General features: G+C 35.1%; 2 protein-coding genes across 3 annotated transcripts in view; one reads left to right on the top strand and one right to left on the bottom strand.

Annotated features, from left to right (window-relative positions):
• LOC141389848 (uncharacterized) overlaps positions 1-17959 on the bottom strand; it is a 73086-nt gene that overhangs the window by 49162 nt on the left and 5965 nt on the right. Inside the window, exon 2 of one of the 2 annotated variants that reach the window (XR_012409187.1) lies at positions 2915-3545. The exons of the other annotated variant lie outside the window; for it this stretch is intronic. The gene's annotated coding sequence lies outside the window, so the exon portion shown is untranslated. Of the gene's footprint in view, positions 1-2914; positions 3546-17959 lie in introns of those variants that run through there. 2 annotated transcript variants of the gene reach the window in all.
• Positions 1143-17959, top strand: part of LOC141389852 (uncharacterized) — a 420257-nt gene continuing 403440 nt past the window's right edge. The window contains exon 1 of the mRNA XM_073962024.1: positions 1143-1239. The gene's annotated coding sequence lies outside the window, so the exon portion shown is untranslated. The remainder of the gene's footprint in view (positions 1240-17959) is intronic.

Here is a 17959-nt window from a genome sequence, read left to right as displayed (position 1 = left end):
AAGTATTTGTGAAAAGATGAGGAAGTTATTTTTAGTGATTACAAAATAAAACGAAACGCATAACTGTTGAGTTGGCGTTCCTTTTTCGAAGATAAGAATCAATAATAGAACCAGCCGTCGTGGAATTATTTGTGTAACAACTTACAATTCAACAATATTTTAATATTTTCATCATTATCAGAAATCTTGAGGTGCATTTATGTTCCATTTAACCACATCCATATTTTTATTTTGCCCATTCATTGCATTGAATATGCGAGATTGTGATTTGTAGGTAAACACACTACACATTGGGCTACCCCGAATTGGGATTGTTACATCAACAACTCTTCGTATATTTCCTAAACAAATATTTTGCCGAAGGTGGGCCTTGAACTCACATCTCTCGGTTTTGTAGTCTGACACACTAAATTTCTGTCGCCTTTTCTAATTGGTAATGAGTAAAAAAAGTGGTTTCGTCATGTAATCATTACTTTTAGGACAGAAGGTAGGTTGTTTATATTACCTTGTAATGGCTTATTTGGCTCATGTTGCACCTAAATTTTTGGTGGGAAATTACTTGGTACGACGAACGAAATGAGCTCATAATAAGCTTTAGAGTCATCTTAACTAAATCGAATATTGACGCATTGTGGCGTTTTTTTTATTGGGATAGCGTTTGCAATTTTGTTTTTTCAAAATAGTCTGGCTTAATCCCATTGTTGTTGTTTTAATATTTTAAAACAACTATTTTATTAGTGGAAAAGATTTGGCATTGTTCACCAAGGGGTAAGGCAGGGAATACTATAGTTTCGATCCACGCCACTGGATCTCATCAGTTCCCTTGTTCTTGTTTGTGGATATTCTCCACCGAAGTTATTTTTCAATAACTTCTTCAACAAGAAACTTTTTATACCCAATCATCAATCGTCAGCTCGAAGTATAAAGGTAAGCGAAGAAAAAAGTTCAATGAGAAGTTTTTCCTTGGCAACCTCATACAACTCCGACGATGATCTGCTAATTACATCGTTTTTTGTCGTTATTATGTCAATGTCACCTCGAAACGAAATCACACCCACATTTCCATTTAATGTTGTAATTTTGCTTTCGTTGCAAATGTCTTTCAATAAATGATCTCTTTGTTTTCTTCTGATTTCTTGCAGGTTAACTAACTTCCAACAAAATCTACAAAAATTTCTTCTCAAAGAAGGTCTAATTAAAAATATCAACAACAAATTTGAATAGCTGATTTATTTCAACGTAAGGTAAGTACCTATTGCCGGTTTCCCCCATAAAATGATTCATTAACTAAAAATGTATATTTGCATCTTTGTGACACATACACACATACATATATATGTATGTTATTATTTCAGTAAATCTTAAAATATTAAATATTTCATATTTGTTTGTTTCACTCTCGATGGGACTAAGCGATTTGGTCCAAACTATAAATATCGTAATATTTCTTCCAAACTTATCCTAGGTTCGGAGATTAACAATAGGTGTGTTCGTTTACTCAACAATTTGTATAAATATAAACGAACAACTTCCAGTAACAACTCGTACACATTTTGAGTAAACGAACACACATAATATCGGTATGTTGATTCGGATATATCCGACGCAAAACTCAATTGTTTAAATTAGGATTTTTACCTAAAGTAGTCCTTGTGGTCTTGATTACAACAATATAACAAGTACAAGTCCGATTTCGACCAAACTTTACAAGTCGTAAGTAATATTTTTTCCAAACTTAGATAATATTCCAAGAAGTTTTTGTATCACACTGCAGTTATATGGTTATCGAGAATCGATTTGAAAATTTCACCGAAGATATCAATAAAACCACAATTTCCATATAATTCATCAATATCTAATAAATAAAAGTTGCGCTTTCTTAAACTGAAAATAATCTAAATTAGTCATAATCTAATAAATCTTCAAATAATGTGATAATAATAGCTAACAAAGAATACCTAGCAAAAGGCACAATTATAAATCAATCAATTTCATAGACAATAAAAAAATTCTGTAATAAACAATAATTAAAAATTGGAAAATTTGCAAAACAAATCATTAATTTCAATTGAATTCATGCCCAATGGCCGTTTAGACAAACCTGCAACATTTTTCATCGGTAATCATCTTCACAATATTTACCCTTTAAAATAATTGGGATTTACTTTGTTATGGCTACGTGACTGGACGTGCCTTGTTATTGCAACATTTTGTAAATTTGTATATTCTAATTTTTGGGGCGGGATGCTGCTATAATCATGAAAATATCAAAATAAATCATCACATTATCTTGATTTTTTTAAATAAACGTTATGTGATACAATAACAACAATGCAAAATAACTAAAAACGGCGTCTCAATGCTACTGTAAACCACAATGTAATTTAATACAACGATACAGGAGGGAGAACATAATTACGAGATGATAGGGGTAAGGGTAAATATGTATGCCCTGCCAAATTATACCTTTTCAACAGATTATCATATCAAGCACGTTGTAAATATCCACACACAGAAAGGCCTCTCTGACATATGTCCCAAACATATTTTTCAGCAAACATATATTTGTTTGCAAGCAGTTCCAAACATAACATATGTTTGGGTCCTGCAAACAAATATATGTTTGGGTGCAAACAAATACAAACCCAAAAGCCACAAAAAAAAAAAAACACATACACCAGAGCAAGTGAGCGTAAATGTCAATGTGAAACACATTGAAATGTATGCTCACTTGCTCTCAGCAAACGCCACTGGATATCTCTAACATATACACACATATATAAATGATGGTGTTTTATTGAAAGACATAGAACAAAAACAAAAACAAAGCAGACACATACATACATAGGTATTTAAAAAATTCCAAAGAAAGACAAAACAGACTTTAATAAAAGAAAAAAAACTGGTAGAAATAACTTATAAAAAGTCGCACTTTTAAAAAGAAAAAATTACATAGAAACGTTGTTGAACGCTTCTCTTTAGTTGTGAAATAAAACACATTTTCTTCAAAGTTCAAATCATCAGCGGGAAATCGTCATCTGGAATCAGATGATTATCTATACATATAAAATCCCTGCCAGCAATTGGAAGTGAGTTTTATCTAATTTTATAAATGAGGATCTTTTTGGTGTCTAATTTTCTGTAAAAATGCGACATTTGTCTAATATACAATAACAATTGCATTGTTATCCCATTTGTATCGTATCCAGTCACCATTTAGAAAAGAATACGATAGACAAATAACAACAATAACATATGTATCTAAAAATAAATGTAAGCTATCTCATTTATATCCCAATGAAGGATGGAAATTAGATAGACATATCTATTTTCCATCCTTTATTTGGATACAAATTAGACAGCTTACATTTATTTTTAGAATTGTTGTAAGTTGAACAAATAAGACTTTTGTACACAGATGGTTATATACGCAGGTGGTGCAATGGTAAGCATGCTCGCTTTGCAATCTGAATGTCCGGGGTTCGATTACCAGGTCAGGCGACATCACATTTTTCAAATGACAAAATTAATATAAGCGACAATTCCTGAAACAATTATAAAAATATAATGAATTAAATTAAATAATAAAAAACCAAAAAGTTAAAAATAACCCAAACAAAGGATTAACGACACAACAACAACAATAATAAAACAAAACATAAAATAAAAAGGAATTAAATTAAGTTAAAAAGAAAATCAAAATAAAATTTTCTTCTTTTTTATTTATTATTATTTTAATCAAGTTTTTAGATATATTAATGTTTTATAGTTAAAAAAAAAAAAGATTTGTCATTAAAAAAATGTCGACTGGCCTGGGAATCGAACCCGGGCATTCAGATTGCAAAGCGAGCATGCTTACCACTGCTCCACCGATATTATCGTTTGAAACGGTCCACTGTATATATTTTGTAAATATTTTATTTAGTATATAAAGTTAAAACTCATGAATTAATATGTAAACGTATATAGTAATTTAAACATTAATGTAAACCTAGTTTAAGGAAATACAACCCTGAATTGAATTACAACTTAATTAATAAAATACAACTATGTCTAGACGACTTTCGCGCTTCTCATACCGAGCAGCTAAGCGGAAGAAAATTTAAAGAATTCGCTCATTCAGCAAACTCCATTCTAACGCGTTACATAGTAACTATCAGATAAGTTTGCTAAGAGTAGTAATAAAAGTGTTCATTTGAAAATTAAACTCTTCGGCCTTTTCATTTAATGTACCAGTTGAGAGGCAGAACGGTTTCATTGACGCCCAACGCAGTGGCCACGGACAACGACATTAAAGCCGAGGAAGAACAAAAAGCCGAAAGTGACGAGTACCTGTCTGGAGACGAAAGTATGGCGCAGTTTACCGATGCACAATTCCAACAACTGATCCAGGCAATGCGTAGAATTGGCCGTGCTGGGTCATTTGCGCATTGCACTGCTCGCTTCAAGGGAGAGCGAGACGCCGCCGTTGTTGAAGAATTTGTGACAGCGATAAGTGTGTACAAGGAAATTGAGTCGATTACAGATGCAGATGCTGTCAAAGGGTTACAACTTTTATTTGAGGGTTATGCTGCCAACTGGTGGATTGGTGTGAAACACACAATCACCACATTTGATGCAGCAATACAACTAATCAAGAAAACATTTGCACCACCGCTACCTGATTGGCGCATTTTCGCAAGCGTTGTTGAGACGAAGCAACAACAAAACGAACCCACAGACTATTTTGTGTGTAAGCAACGGTTGTTGTTTGCACAGCTGGCCGTTCCTGTGTCTGAAGAGGTTCAACTCAACATTGTTTTTGGATTGCTCAATACAAACATTAGAGAGCGTGTGCGTAGAGAAAATGTGAAAACATTTGAGGATTTGCTGTCTACCTGCAGAGAAGCTGAGTTGACGCTGCTCGAAACACACAACAAGGGAAAACCAAAGTGTGCGACAGAGTTTGTGCGCTGTCGCTTCTGCCGCGAAACTAAACACAGCGAAGATGTGTGCAAGAAGATTGAAAAGCGAGGGGCACGCCAACAACAGCAGCAAGACGAACATGTGAAGACTCAACTGAAGCAAGAGCAAACGCAAAATGTGAGCAATACGCAGCAACAGAGAAAGCCCATTATTGCTTGCTATGGTTGTGGAGTGCCAGGGGTTTTTAGAGCAAATTGCACAACATGCAGCAAGAGTATTAAAAATAGTCCCCAATCGCTTTCTTTCAACACCATTGCTATGGAATTTAAAGAAGACCACAGCGTCATGCGTCCCTTCACCAATCCCGTCGTTTCTGATGATGACCGTATCCAGGAAGAGCCAACAAAAACTGAATATGTATCGAAGTTTGTTAAGGTCGTGGAGGATATCGAATATATTCCGCATCCAGCATCAGTTACCAAATCTCTTCACGATATTACTTCGATTCCACTGTACACTCTACAATTGCTAAGTGTTAAGGAGAAAACCTTAACCAATGAACAACGCGCAAAGGAAGTTTCTCGTATCCACACAATCACTTCATACCGATCTGGTAATTGGAAAAAGAAGGTCAGAGCAGAAGTACCCATCAAAACTATTCCTCAAGCAACGAAGGTAACTTTAGTCCAGGGGGAGGCACGTAAGAATAAGTCGGTGCCGCCGCACATCATTGGAGTTACCCATAAAGATGACACTGCTGTTAGTTATCTACCTTCACTTCAGGGGGAGAACCAACATAAGCAGATTGTATTACAGTATCCACTTTTTCTCCAGGGGGAGATCCAACCGAAGCAGCCGTTCCCTCCTGACAGATAGTCCAGTCTATTACGGATGCTTCGTCGGGACGTCTTCAGCATCCGAGGGGGAGACTGAAACGGTCCACTGTATATATTTTGTAAATATTTTATTTAGTATATAAAGTTAAAACTCATGAATTAATATGTAAACGTATATAGTAATTTAAACATTAATGTAAACCTAGTTTAAGGAAATACAACCCTGAATTGAATTACAACTTAATTAATAAAATACAACTATGTCTAGACGACTTTCGCGCTTCTCATACCGAGCAGCTAAGCGGAAGAAAATTTAAAGAATTCGCTCATTCAGCAAACTCCATTCTAACGCGTTACATAGTAACTATCAGATAAGTTTGCTAAGAGTAGTAATAAAAGTGTTCATTTGAAAATTAAACTCTTCGGCCTTTTCATTTAATGTACCAGTTGAGAGGCAGAACTGTTTCACGTTTTAATAACTTTCTGAAGTGTCCAATTAGACACTCAAAAAAGTATCTAATGAGTGGAACAGTTCTTCCCGAGAGCTTTATCTTTTTGGATAAGAATGCGACTATCGCATTCGTTTGTGCAATCTAATTGAAGTGACTCATTGGACAATAAACAGATAGTAAATGTTGGCAGGGAATGTATGATGTAATGATGACTGAGTGAGTGAGTGACTGACTGGCATATCATCGCCCAGACTAAACCGCTGAAGCTTTGACTGTGGGTTGCTGTTGGTGTGTAGGGGTGAGATAAGGCTGGGTTTTTGGAAATTCGACCTAGAAGGGTACGAAAAGTACTAAAAGATCCTAAATATGGTACCCTTTGTATTAAGCAAACGGGAAGAGGTAGAATTCTGAAATTTGGAATGAGGGTAACTGATGGAGAGCTAGAAAGATGTACCAAATGGTTTTTGGAAATTGACCTCTAAGTGTACGAAAAGTACTAAAAGTTACAAAATTTTGTACCAGTTGTTTTTTTTGAACGGATTTAGCAAGAAACTTGGAATTTGGTATGCAAATGAAGGTTGGGAAGTTGTGTTTATAAAAGGAAATGGTTTGAGAAATTCGTACTCATGTGAACGAAAAGTACTAAATGGTACTAAATTTAGTACAATTTAGATTTGGGTTAAAGGATAGAGCTGAAATTTGGAACTAAGATTACTGACGGAGTATAGGATTGAGATATGGGGGTAGTTTTGGAAATTCGTACTTATGTGTACGAAAAGTACTAAATGGTACTAAATTTAGTACAACTTGGATTTGGGTTAACGGATAGAGTTCGATACCTGAAATTTGGAATTAAGATTACTGTTGGAGTGTAGGATTGAGATAGGTTTGGAAATTCGTACATATGCATGTGTATGAAAAGTACTAAATGGTACTTAATTTGGTACAATGGGGATTTGGGTGAACGGATAGAGCTAGAACCTCGAAATTTGGAATTGAGATCACCGGTGGAGTGTAGGATTGAGTTAGTTTTGAAAATTCGTATTTATGAGTACTAAAAGTACAATTTGGATTTGGGTGAGCGTATAGAGCTGGAAACCTGAAATTTGGAATTAGGATTACTGTTGAAGTGTAGGATTGAGATATGAGGGTGGTTTTTGAAATTCGTACTTATGTGTACTAAATTTTGTACAATGGGGATTTGGGTGAACGGATAGAGCTGGAATCTCGAAATTTGGAATTGAGATTACTGGTGGAGTTTAGGATTGTGGAAGTTTTGGAAATTCGTACTTATGGGTTCGAAAAGTACTAAATTTTGTACAGTTTGGATTTGGGTGAATGGATAGAGCTGGAATCCTGAAATTTGGAATTGATATTACTTTTGGAGTGTACTAAGTGGTACTTACTTTTGTACAATTTGGATTTGGGGGAACGGATAGAGCTGGAATCCTGGAATTTCGTCAGACTACTGTTGGGGTGTAGGATTGAGATGGAGGTAGTTTTTGAAATTCGTACTTATGGGTACGAAATGTACCAAATGGTACTTAAAGATACAATTCAGATTTGAGTGCACGGGTGTAAAGCTGATATTCTACAATTTGTTCTTGAGAAGTGGCGTTGAAATAAGGAAATGGTTTTGGAATAGGGATAGGTAAGTCGACTTTCGGTTAATCGATTAACACGGCGCACAATGGTTCAGGAATCGATTTTCCAGGCCAAAAATCAAAATTTTGTTTTGTCAAAGATATTTAATTTCTATATGGGATTCGATAGTAAACATATTGAAACTACGGAAACCAAAAAATTAGGCCCAAATATTGGAAGGTGTGGGCGTGGCGTGCCCCTAAAAACGAGAATTTTCCCCATTTTTGGGAAATACGTCATTTTTGCACATTTCTGGAGAAAGACGAAGCTATTTCTCTGAAACTGTAACAGCTATTGTGTTCATTGTTTTTTTATAAGGTAGGTAGGATTGTGGCCTTTAAAAATCGCTTTAGCAAATTACCGTAGCGTTTACACAACATGATCTATTTTATTTTTTCTCGGATACTAAATTTTACGAAATTCCAAATTTAGTTCTGTTTTCACAGAAAGATGCCCGAAGGTCTCCTCTTCCGGCCTATATATACTTTTGTACCCGTCCCGTTCCGTCCGTTTAACACTTTTTTCAATTTATTGAAATTACAAGGGTAAAAATGTGTGTTTTTCTATACTGTTTCCATATGAATTACAGTTTTTTGACACAAATTACAACTTTTTTGAGTATATGAGTTTTTATACGAGTTATATAAGTTTTATTAAAACCAAGGAGAATTTTTTTAATTTTTGAAAAAATTTAATTTTTTTTTGTAAATTTTTTTTTTTTTAAATTTTTGAAAAAAATTTTTTTTCGACATTTTTTCGATTTCCTTTTTAGTCTTTTTTTGTAATTATTTTGTTTATTTGTTGGTGTTTGACCATCTTTAATACATAGGAATATATAAAAACCACAAAAACACTCATATTTTGATGAAAAACAGTTAAAAAACTCAAAAGTTTAATTTTGACCTTGAATTTCTCTGCAACTACCAGACCGAACTTGACCGCTTATAATTCGTCTGAAAGCTGATTGTGTTATCTGTTTAACAAAAAAAGAATTATGAATATAAATCTATCCGTTCAAAAGTTACAGAATTTTGACCAGGAAAAAACGATTCTGAACCACTGTGCGACGCAGGCACCTATTCGTAAATGCTTGCATGGAGCGCATTAGGTTCTTTGGTTTCACAGCCATATAACATAACAGTTTTTACATTGCATTACATTCCCGAGGATATAGTCCTATCTCTCTATAGTTTATTAAGCATTCCAAATGCATTTTTAGCTTTGTTTTGTCTACATTGTATGTCTTTGTCGCTACCGCCATTTGTAGTTATAATACTGCCGAGATAATTGAATGAGGATACATCTTCAATTGGCTGATTCATTACTTGGAAGTGGTTGGTGTTTCCTCTATGTATTCTCATTGATTTGGTTTTTGCTATATTGATGTGAAGTCCAGCTTCGGAATTTTGTAAATAAAATTCCAACGACATACTCACAGGTAACTGTGTTGATGTTATTTCAACTTAACAGAAATCGATGATTTCTTAGTTGAATCGTGCTGTCAGCTTGCAAATATTTTGTTCTGGTGTTTTTTGGGAGGCACGTAAGAATAAGTCGGTGCCGCCGCACATCATTGGAGTTACCCATAAAGATGACACTGCTGTTAGTTATCTACCTTCACTTCAGGGGGAGAACCAACATAAGCAGATTGTATTACAGTATCCACTTTTTCTCCAGGGGGAGATCCAACCGAAGCAGCCGTTCCCTCCTGACAGATAGTCCAGTCTATTACGGATGCTTCGTCGGGACGTCTTCAGCATCCGAGGGGGAGACTGAAACGGTCCACTGTATATATTTTGTAAATATTTTATTTAGTATATAAAGTTAAAACTCATGAATTAATATGTAAACGTATATAGTAATTTAAACATTAATGTAAACCTAGTTTAAGGAAATACAACCCTGAATTGAATTACAACTTAATTAATAAAATACAACTATGTCTAGACGACTTTCGCGCTTCTCATACCGAGCAGCTAAGCGGAAGAAAATTTAAAGAATTCGCTCATTCAGCAAACTCCATTCTAACGCGTTACATAGTAACTATCAGATAAGTTTGCTAAGAGTAGTAATAAAAGTGTTCATTTGAAAATTAAACTCTTCGGCCTTTTCATTTAATGTACCAGTTGAGAGGCAGAACTGTTTCACGTTTTAATAACTTTCTGAAGTGTCCAATTAGACACTCAAAAAAGTATCTAATGAGTGGAACAGTTCTTCCCGAGAGCTTTATCTTTTTGGATAAGAATGCGACTATCGCATTCGTTTGTGCAATCTAATTGAAGTGACTCATTGGACAATAAACAGATAGTAAATGTTGGCAGGGAATGTATGATGTAATGATGACTGAGTGAGTGAGTGACTGACTGGCATATCATCGCCCAGACTAAACCGCTGAAGCTTTGACTGTGGGTTGCTGTTGGTGTGTAGGGGTGAGATAAGGCTGGGTTTTTGGAAATTCGACCTAGAAGGGTACGAAAAGTACTAAAAGATCCTAAATATGGTACCCTTTGTATTAAGCAAACGGGAAGAGGTAGAATTCTGAAATTTGGAATGAGGGTAACTGATGGAGAGCTAGAAAGATGTACCAAATGGTTTTTGGAAATTGACCTCTAAGTGTACGAAAAGTACTAAAAGTTACAAAATTTTGTACCAGTTGTTTTTTTTGAACGGATTTAGCAAGAAACTTGGAATTTGGTATGCAAATGAAGGTTGGGAAGTTGTGTTTATAAAAGGAAATGGTTTGAGAAATTCGTACTCATGTGAACGAAAAGTACTAAATGGTACTAAATTTAGTACAATTTAGATTTGGGTTAAAGGATAGAGCTGAAATTTGGAACTAAGATTACTGACGGAGTATAGGATTGAGATATGGGGGTAGTTTTGGAAATTCGTACTTATGTGTACGAAAAGTACTAAATGGTACTAAATTTAGTACAACTTGGATTTGGGTTAACGGATAGAGTTCGATACCTGAAATTTGGAATTAAGATTACTGTTGGAGTGTAGGATTGAGATAGGTTTGGAAATTCGTACATATGCATGTGTATGAAAAGTACTAAATGGTACTTAATTTGGTACAATGGGGATTTGGGTGAACGGATAGAGCTAGAACCTCGAAATTTGGAATTGAGATCACCGGTGGAGTGTAGGATTGAGTTAGTTTTGAAAATTCGTATTTATGAGTACTAAAAGTACAATTTGGATTTGGGTGAGCGTATAGAGCTGGAAACCTGAAATTTGGAATTAGGATTACTGTTGAAGTGTAGGATTGAGATATGAGGGTGGTTTTTGAAATTCGTACTTATGTGTACTAAATTTTGTACAATGGGGATTTGGGTGAACGGATAGAGCTGGAATCTCGAAATTTGGAATTGAGATTACTGGTGGAGTTTAGGATTGTGGAAGTTTTGGAAATTCGTACTTATGGGTTCGAAAAGTACTAAATTTTGTACAGTTTGGATTTGGGTGAATGGATAGAGCTGGAATCCTGAAATTTGGAATTGATATTACTTTTGGAGTGTACTAAGTGGTACTTACTTTTGTACAATTTGGATTTGGGGGAACGGATAGAGCTGGAATCCTGGAATTTCGTCAGACTACTGTTGGGGTGTAGGATTGAGATGGAGGTAGTTTTTGAAATTCGTACTTATGGGTACGAAATGTACCAAATGGTACTTAAAGATACAATTCAGATTTGAGTGCACGGGTGTAAAGCTGATATTCTACAATTTGTTCTTGAGAAGTGGCGTTGAAATAAGGAAATGGTTTTGGAATAGGGATAGGTAAGTCGACTTTCGGTTAATCGATTAACACGGCGCACAATGGTTCAGGAATCGATTTTCCAGGCCAAAAATCAAAATTTTGTTTTGTCAAAGATATTTAATTTCTATATGGGATTCGATAGTAAACATATTGAAACTACGGAAACCAAAAAATTAGGCCCAAATATTGGAAGGTGTGGGCGTGGCGTGCCCCTAAAAACGAGAATTTTCCCCATTTTTGGGAAATACGTCATTTTTGCACATTTCTGGAGAAAGACGAAGCTATTTCTCTGAAACTGTAACAGCTATTGTGTTCATTGTTTTTTTATAAGGTAGGTAGGATTGTGGCCTTTAAAAATCGCTTTAGCAAATTACCGTAGCGTTTACACAACATGATCTATTTTATTTTTTCTCGGATACTAAATTTTACGAAATTCCAAATTTAGTTCTGTTTTCACAGAAAGATGCCCGAAGGTCTCCTCTTCCGGCCTATATATACTTTTGTACCCGTCCCGTTCCGTCCGTTTAACACTTTTTTCAATTTATTGAAATTACAAGGGTAAAAATGTGTGTTTTTCTATACTGTTTCCATATGAATTACAGTTTTTTGACACAAATTACAACTTTTTTGAGTATATGAGTTTTTATACGAGTTATATAAGTTTTATTAAAACCAAGGAGAATTTTTTTAATTTTTGAAAAAATTTAATTTTTTTTTGTAAATTTTTTTTTTTTTAAATTTTTGAAAAAAAATTTTTTTCGACATTTTTTCGATTTCCTTTTTAGTCTTTTTTTGTAATTATTTTGTTTATTTGTTGGTGTTTGACCATCTTTAATACATAGGAATATATAAAAACCACAAAAACACTCATATTTTGATGAAAAACAGTTAAAAAACTCAAAAGTTTAATTTTGACCTTGAATTTCTCTGCAACTACCAGACCGAACTTGACCGCTTATAATTCGTCTGAAAGCTGATTGTGTTATCTGTTTAACAAAAAAAGAATTATGAATATAAATCTATCCGTTCAAAAGTTACAGAATTTTGACCAGGAAAAAACGATTCTGAACCACTGTGCGACGCAGGCACCTATTCGTAAATGCTTGCATGGAGCGCATTAGGTTCTTTGGTTTCACAGCCATATAACATAACAGTTTTTACATTGCATTACATTCCCGAGGATATAGTCCTATCTCTCTATAGTTTATTAAGCATTCCAAATGCATTTTTAGCTTTGTTTTGTCTACATTGTATGTCTTTGTCGCTACCGCCATTTGTAGTTATAATACTGCCGAGATAATTGAATGAGGATACATCTTCAATTGGCTGATTCATTACTTGGAAGTGGTTGGTGTTTCCTCTATGTATTCTCATTGATTTGGTTTTTGCTATATTGATGTGAAGTCCAGCTTCGGAATTTTGTAAATAAAATTCCAACGACATACTCACAGGTAACTGTGTTGATGTTATTTCAACTTAACAGAAATCGATGATTTCTTAGTTGAATCGTGCTGTCAGCTTGCAAATATTTTGTTCTGGTGTTTTTTGGGAAAGCCGAAAAGTGAGCATCATTCTCATTAACATGAGAATACTCGATGTTTAAAGAGTTCAGGTTTTCACTAAAAAAATCATCATTTCAAAAACTGAAAAGCCAATTGATAATTCCCTTCGCCGGGATGAAATCATGATATTGGTAGCGATCAGTAAATTTTGCAAGCTGTCAGTGCGTTTTGTAAACATTTTTCTCTGCAAAGTGGAAAGTGATGAAGTTAAGCCATTGGGGGAACCTCCAGACTTAAACAATCATATTATTGAATCTTCAACTAAAACAAAACAAACCAAAAAATATATTTGTAACAATATTTTCCAACAATAAGTTTTTGTCTTTTGTTGTTGCTATAATATGCAATTTATATACTGTTCAGCTTTGCTGACATCCTTGCCTAGCTTGAGTAGCGGGAGCACACTGAACATTTTTCAGACTTCGAGAACGATGTGGGTGGATAGCATCAGGTTGAGAACTTTGTGAATTGTGATGGTTCTTCCTCGGCAGAAAGGAATCTAATGTTGCTCCAGGAGTTACCACAAATCGTCGATTAAAGTAACATGCACACCTCTTCGGATCAGTCAGCGTAACATCGCCAAACGTGACTGAGATCATATCTTCCGGTTTTTTCAATAAAGTGATATACATAAATGTAGAGGAAAGGACATCTGAGAAAACTATACGAAATTCTCGGAAGACTCTCCATCCAAACATATAAAGCAGTGCCGAGCATACGGTTATCGTTGGTCACGAAGTTTTTAGACAATTCACACACACACACACAACCTAATTCCAAAGAAAGAGCGTACAAAAGAGAGCAAATGTTTTGATTTGTTTTTGTTTTGCAGCTTGCATTCCCACTAAACTATTTTTTGGCGAGTTCGTACCGAATTTCGACGAAATCTGTGCACAAGTTTCCATTTCAGATTTCCGTATTCGCATGCAAAACATGTACTTGCGGGTCGCAGTATTCGGAACGTTTTGTCGAGGGAAATTCGAGAATATTCGAGTTTCCACACGAATTCGTTTAGAATTCGAAAGAAATTTTCTGAGGGAAATTTTCATTTTCGTAACAATATCGGACAACACTCTGAAGAAATATTAGAAAACCTGCGGAAAAAAGATGTTTTTCGGAGATTTCTTTCGAGATTCGTATTGTTCTATTCCAAAATCGGAAACTATTCTGATGTTTGATTAGATATTCTAAATTTTTTCTCCCGAAATTCTCAATGATTTTTATACCCTCAGCATTTATGCTAACGAGGGTATATACACTTTCATACGGGCAAAATGTGCCTCATCGAAATAATGGTTTTAGACCCCAAGTATGTTTGGACGAAATGTGTTTCAGACAATTTGGAGTTGATTTAGCCATGTCCGTCCGTCTGTCTGTCTGGCTGGCTGGTGCGCACGATAACTCTCGAACGGAGCAACCGATTCAGTTCAAAATTTGGCTTTCGTAATATTTTGCCCAAACTTAGTTTAAGTTCGAAGATGGGTTATATCGGTCCACTCCTTCCGGTACCTCCCCCACAAAAGTTCGAAAATATTCGGAAAATTTGTGCGCACGATAACTCTTCTAGGGAGTGACCGATTTAGCCCACACTTTGTACATCGTGAAAGTTCTACCATACATAGATAAAGTTTAAATATGGACTCAATCGGTCCACTCCTTCGGGTACCTCCCACACGAAAATTCGGAAAAGTTCAGTTTAGGACCTGCTCTCGAATCGCTTTGATTTTTGTTGTAGCAACTTGTATTCGCTGTCCCCCATACGACGGTACAAGTTTCATAAGGGGCAAGTTTATACTTCCTGAGAAAATAGCCTGAAAGGCGCAAAAAACCCTTATGACACCGTGTGTAGTGGTTGGAGCGCAAGATAAATCTCGAACGGATGTGCCAATTCGGTCCAAAATTTGGCCTTCGTAATATTTTGTCCAAACGTAGTTTAAGTTCGAAGATAAACCATGTCGGTCCACTCCTTCAGGTGCCTCCCTCCCAAAAATTCAAAAGTCTTCGGAAAAAATATGCACACGATAACTCTTGAAGAGAGTGACTGATGTAATCCGTACTCTGCACATCCTAATATATCTACCAGATATAGATCAGGTTCGAATATGGCCTATATTTGTGCACTCCTTTGGGTACCTCCCACACAAAATTTCGGATAAGTTCACTTTAAGACCTGCTCTCGAATCACTTAGATTTTTGTTGAAGCGATTTGCATTCGCTACCTTCATTACGACGGTAAAAGTTTTGTCAGGAGCAGGTCCATATTTCTTGGGAAACATCCCGAAAAGTGTAAAAAGCCCTATGTCACCATATGTGGCTCTCGAACTGTTCTACCGATTCGGTGCAACATTTGGTCTTCGTCATATTTTATCCAAACTTAGTTTCATGGGGCAATACCGGTCCCCAACTTCCGGTACTTCTCCCCAATATTTAAAAAATGTCACTTGAATAGTGCAACCAATTTGGTCCAAACTTTGGATCTCCTAATATTTTGTCAACATTTAGTTTAACTTCTAAAATAGCCCATATCGGTCCTCCCTAAGGGTACCTCCCCCACAAAAGTTTAACATTTGTGTTAATTCCTAATCCACACTTTTGTCGGCAAGTTCAAATGTTGAAAAAGGGCCACAAAATTCTGAAGAGACGCAAAATACATTCTATCTGTCCGTAGATTAAAGTTTCAATTCACATTGGCTGAGGGTATACCTCTGTCGGCAAAGCCGACTGACACTTTTTTACTTGTTCGGATATGAATCGAATTTCTCTATAATTCTTCTTCTTTATTTGCCAACCCGTATTCGGGTGTTAGCGATCATACAATTATGTTTTACATTGTTAACAATTTAATTATTTTTTTTATTCCATTATAAATAGGTTTCGATTCTTGGCACCATTCAGGAGGCGTAGAGCTCGTATTTCATCGGTCACCCATGATTTTTCTCTATTAGACGTTGTGGTGCCTAACATATTATTAGTTATGTTGCTGATGGATTCTTTAACATCATCCCATATATTTTCGCTATCTTCAGCGATGTTATTCAGTTCGGCATTAAGTCGGGTTTTTACCGAGTGTCTCGTCAATTCATCATCAAGTCTATCAAAATTTAACTTCTTCTGCGATTTTTTCTTGCGTGTTACTGCCAGTTTTATACGTATTTTGCGAACTAGAAGAATGTGATCCGATGGAACGTCAGCGCCGGGATATGTGGAACATTTGTTCACACAGGAAGCATATCTTTTATTTATTAAGATGTAATCTTTTTGGTTTCTCTATAATTTTTAAAATTATATCGGGACTATATTTAGAATATTTGTTGAACGAATCAAAATTTACCATTTTCGATAACAAGCGGAGGAAAGTGTGCAGAAATTCTTAAAAGAAATCTTTCAGAATTCAGTTCAATTTCTAAGAGAAATTTTGAGAAATCCGAAAATTTTCTGACCAAACTTTGGAAAACCTCGTAAAAGAGTCTAAACTCAGAGCATTTGGCAAAAATTGTTTAGTGGGCTTGCATTTGTAATTCTAAAGCACCACAAAAAATCTTGTTGTCAATATTTCCAACTAGAATAGAAGGAACACTGATTTGTTCTCAAGTGGGTTTCAATTGAATTTACTATTGAAAAAAGTAGAGCATACTTTAGGGTGTTAGTTAACGAAGAATGTCGATAATAGCGTATATCTTAATGTCGATAACGGGTTGTGTCTACGCTACAAAACTGTGGAATGAATTTAAAACATTACCGACATAACTATTTATGAATCAGTAAATATTCGGTTAGTTAGTTCCCTTTAATATAAGTATACATGAGTTCAGATTCGGTTGTAATTATACATTTTCATCAACAATCTCTGGATGGTTAGTTAATTTTTTGTGAATTAATCTCCCTCCATCTTAAACTAAAACATTTATGTTTTTGCAATTAAAATTTTTGTATTTTTGGAGTAATTTTATCTCATTGAAGACATGAATTAGTAATAAGATAATTTGCCTAGTGCTACGAAAGTAAGTGGTCTCGTATTTTGTTCGAAAAGCTGGTCTATTGGATAAAAGTTCTAATCAATGTGGAATTAAACGCATTAGTGAGGTGATGTCCACTGTTTAGGGCCAATAATAAAGACAATGTATGGGGATTTCTGTGTGAAATCGGACACATTTTCAAAAGTGGTTCCTAATTAAAACAACAAAACAAATGTTAAAAAAATATTTTTTTAAGTTTTTGGTAAAATAACACATGTTTCACATTGGTATAAAGGAAGAATTGTATTGACATATTATACAAAAATTAAGAAAAAATAGTAATTATTCGATTTTCACTACCAAATAGGACTTAAAATGTTTGCAATTAATCGTAGTTTAATACAAATAAATTTTAAGAAAATCGAAGAATACAATCTTTGAAGAAATTGTGCCCACAAACAAAAGAAATTTTGATTTTTTTCAATTAAAGTGTAATGGAAATTTGAAATTTACCATATTAGTCCGGTCAAATTAGACATGCGTATAGGGGGGAAATAGCAAAAATTCCCAGAAAGCTGAATTTTGGTGGAGAGCTAGAGGGTTGGCCATTACAAGCAACGTCCTAAAAGTCCCCATCGATCCCATGTGTGGAAAACAAGTTATTCGGGGTCAAAGGTCATTTTTGGAGGCATTATTCAGTTTTTTTTTATTTTTCTCAAAAACGGTAAGACTTAGCAAAAGCCGGCTAAAGTAAAAGTTGTAGATTCAATAATTGTCTACAAGAATGGTCTTTATGATTCTTAAAAAAGACTTACCATTTTCGAGATATCGCGATCTAAAGG

This window comes from Musca autumnalis, unplaced genomic scaffold, assembly GCF_047663935.1.
Source record: "Musca autumnalis isolate F117 unplaced genomic scaffold, ASM4766393v1 scaffold_1, whole genome shotgun sequence".
NCBI classification, from domain to species: Eukaryota; Metazoa; Arthropoda; class Insecta; order Diptera; family Muscidae; genus Musca; species Musca autumnalis.
Note: the sequence above shows the minus strand (reverse complement) of the source record. Positions and strands in the feature narration are given on the sequence as shown.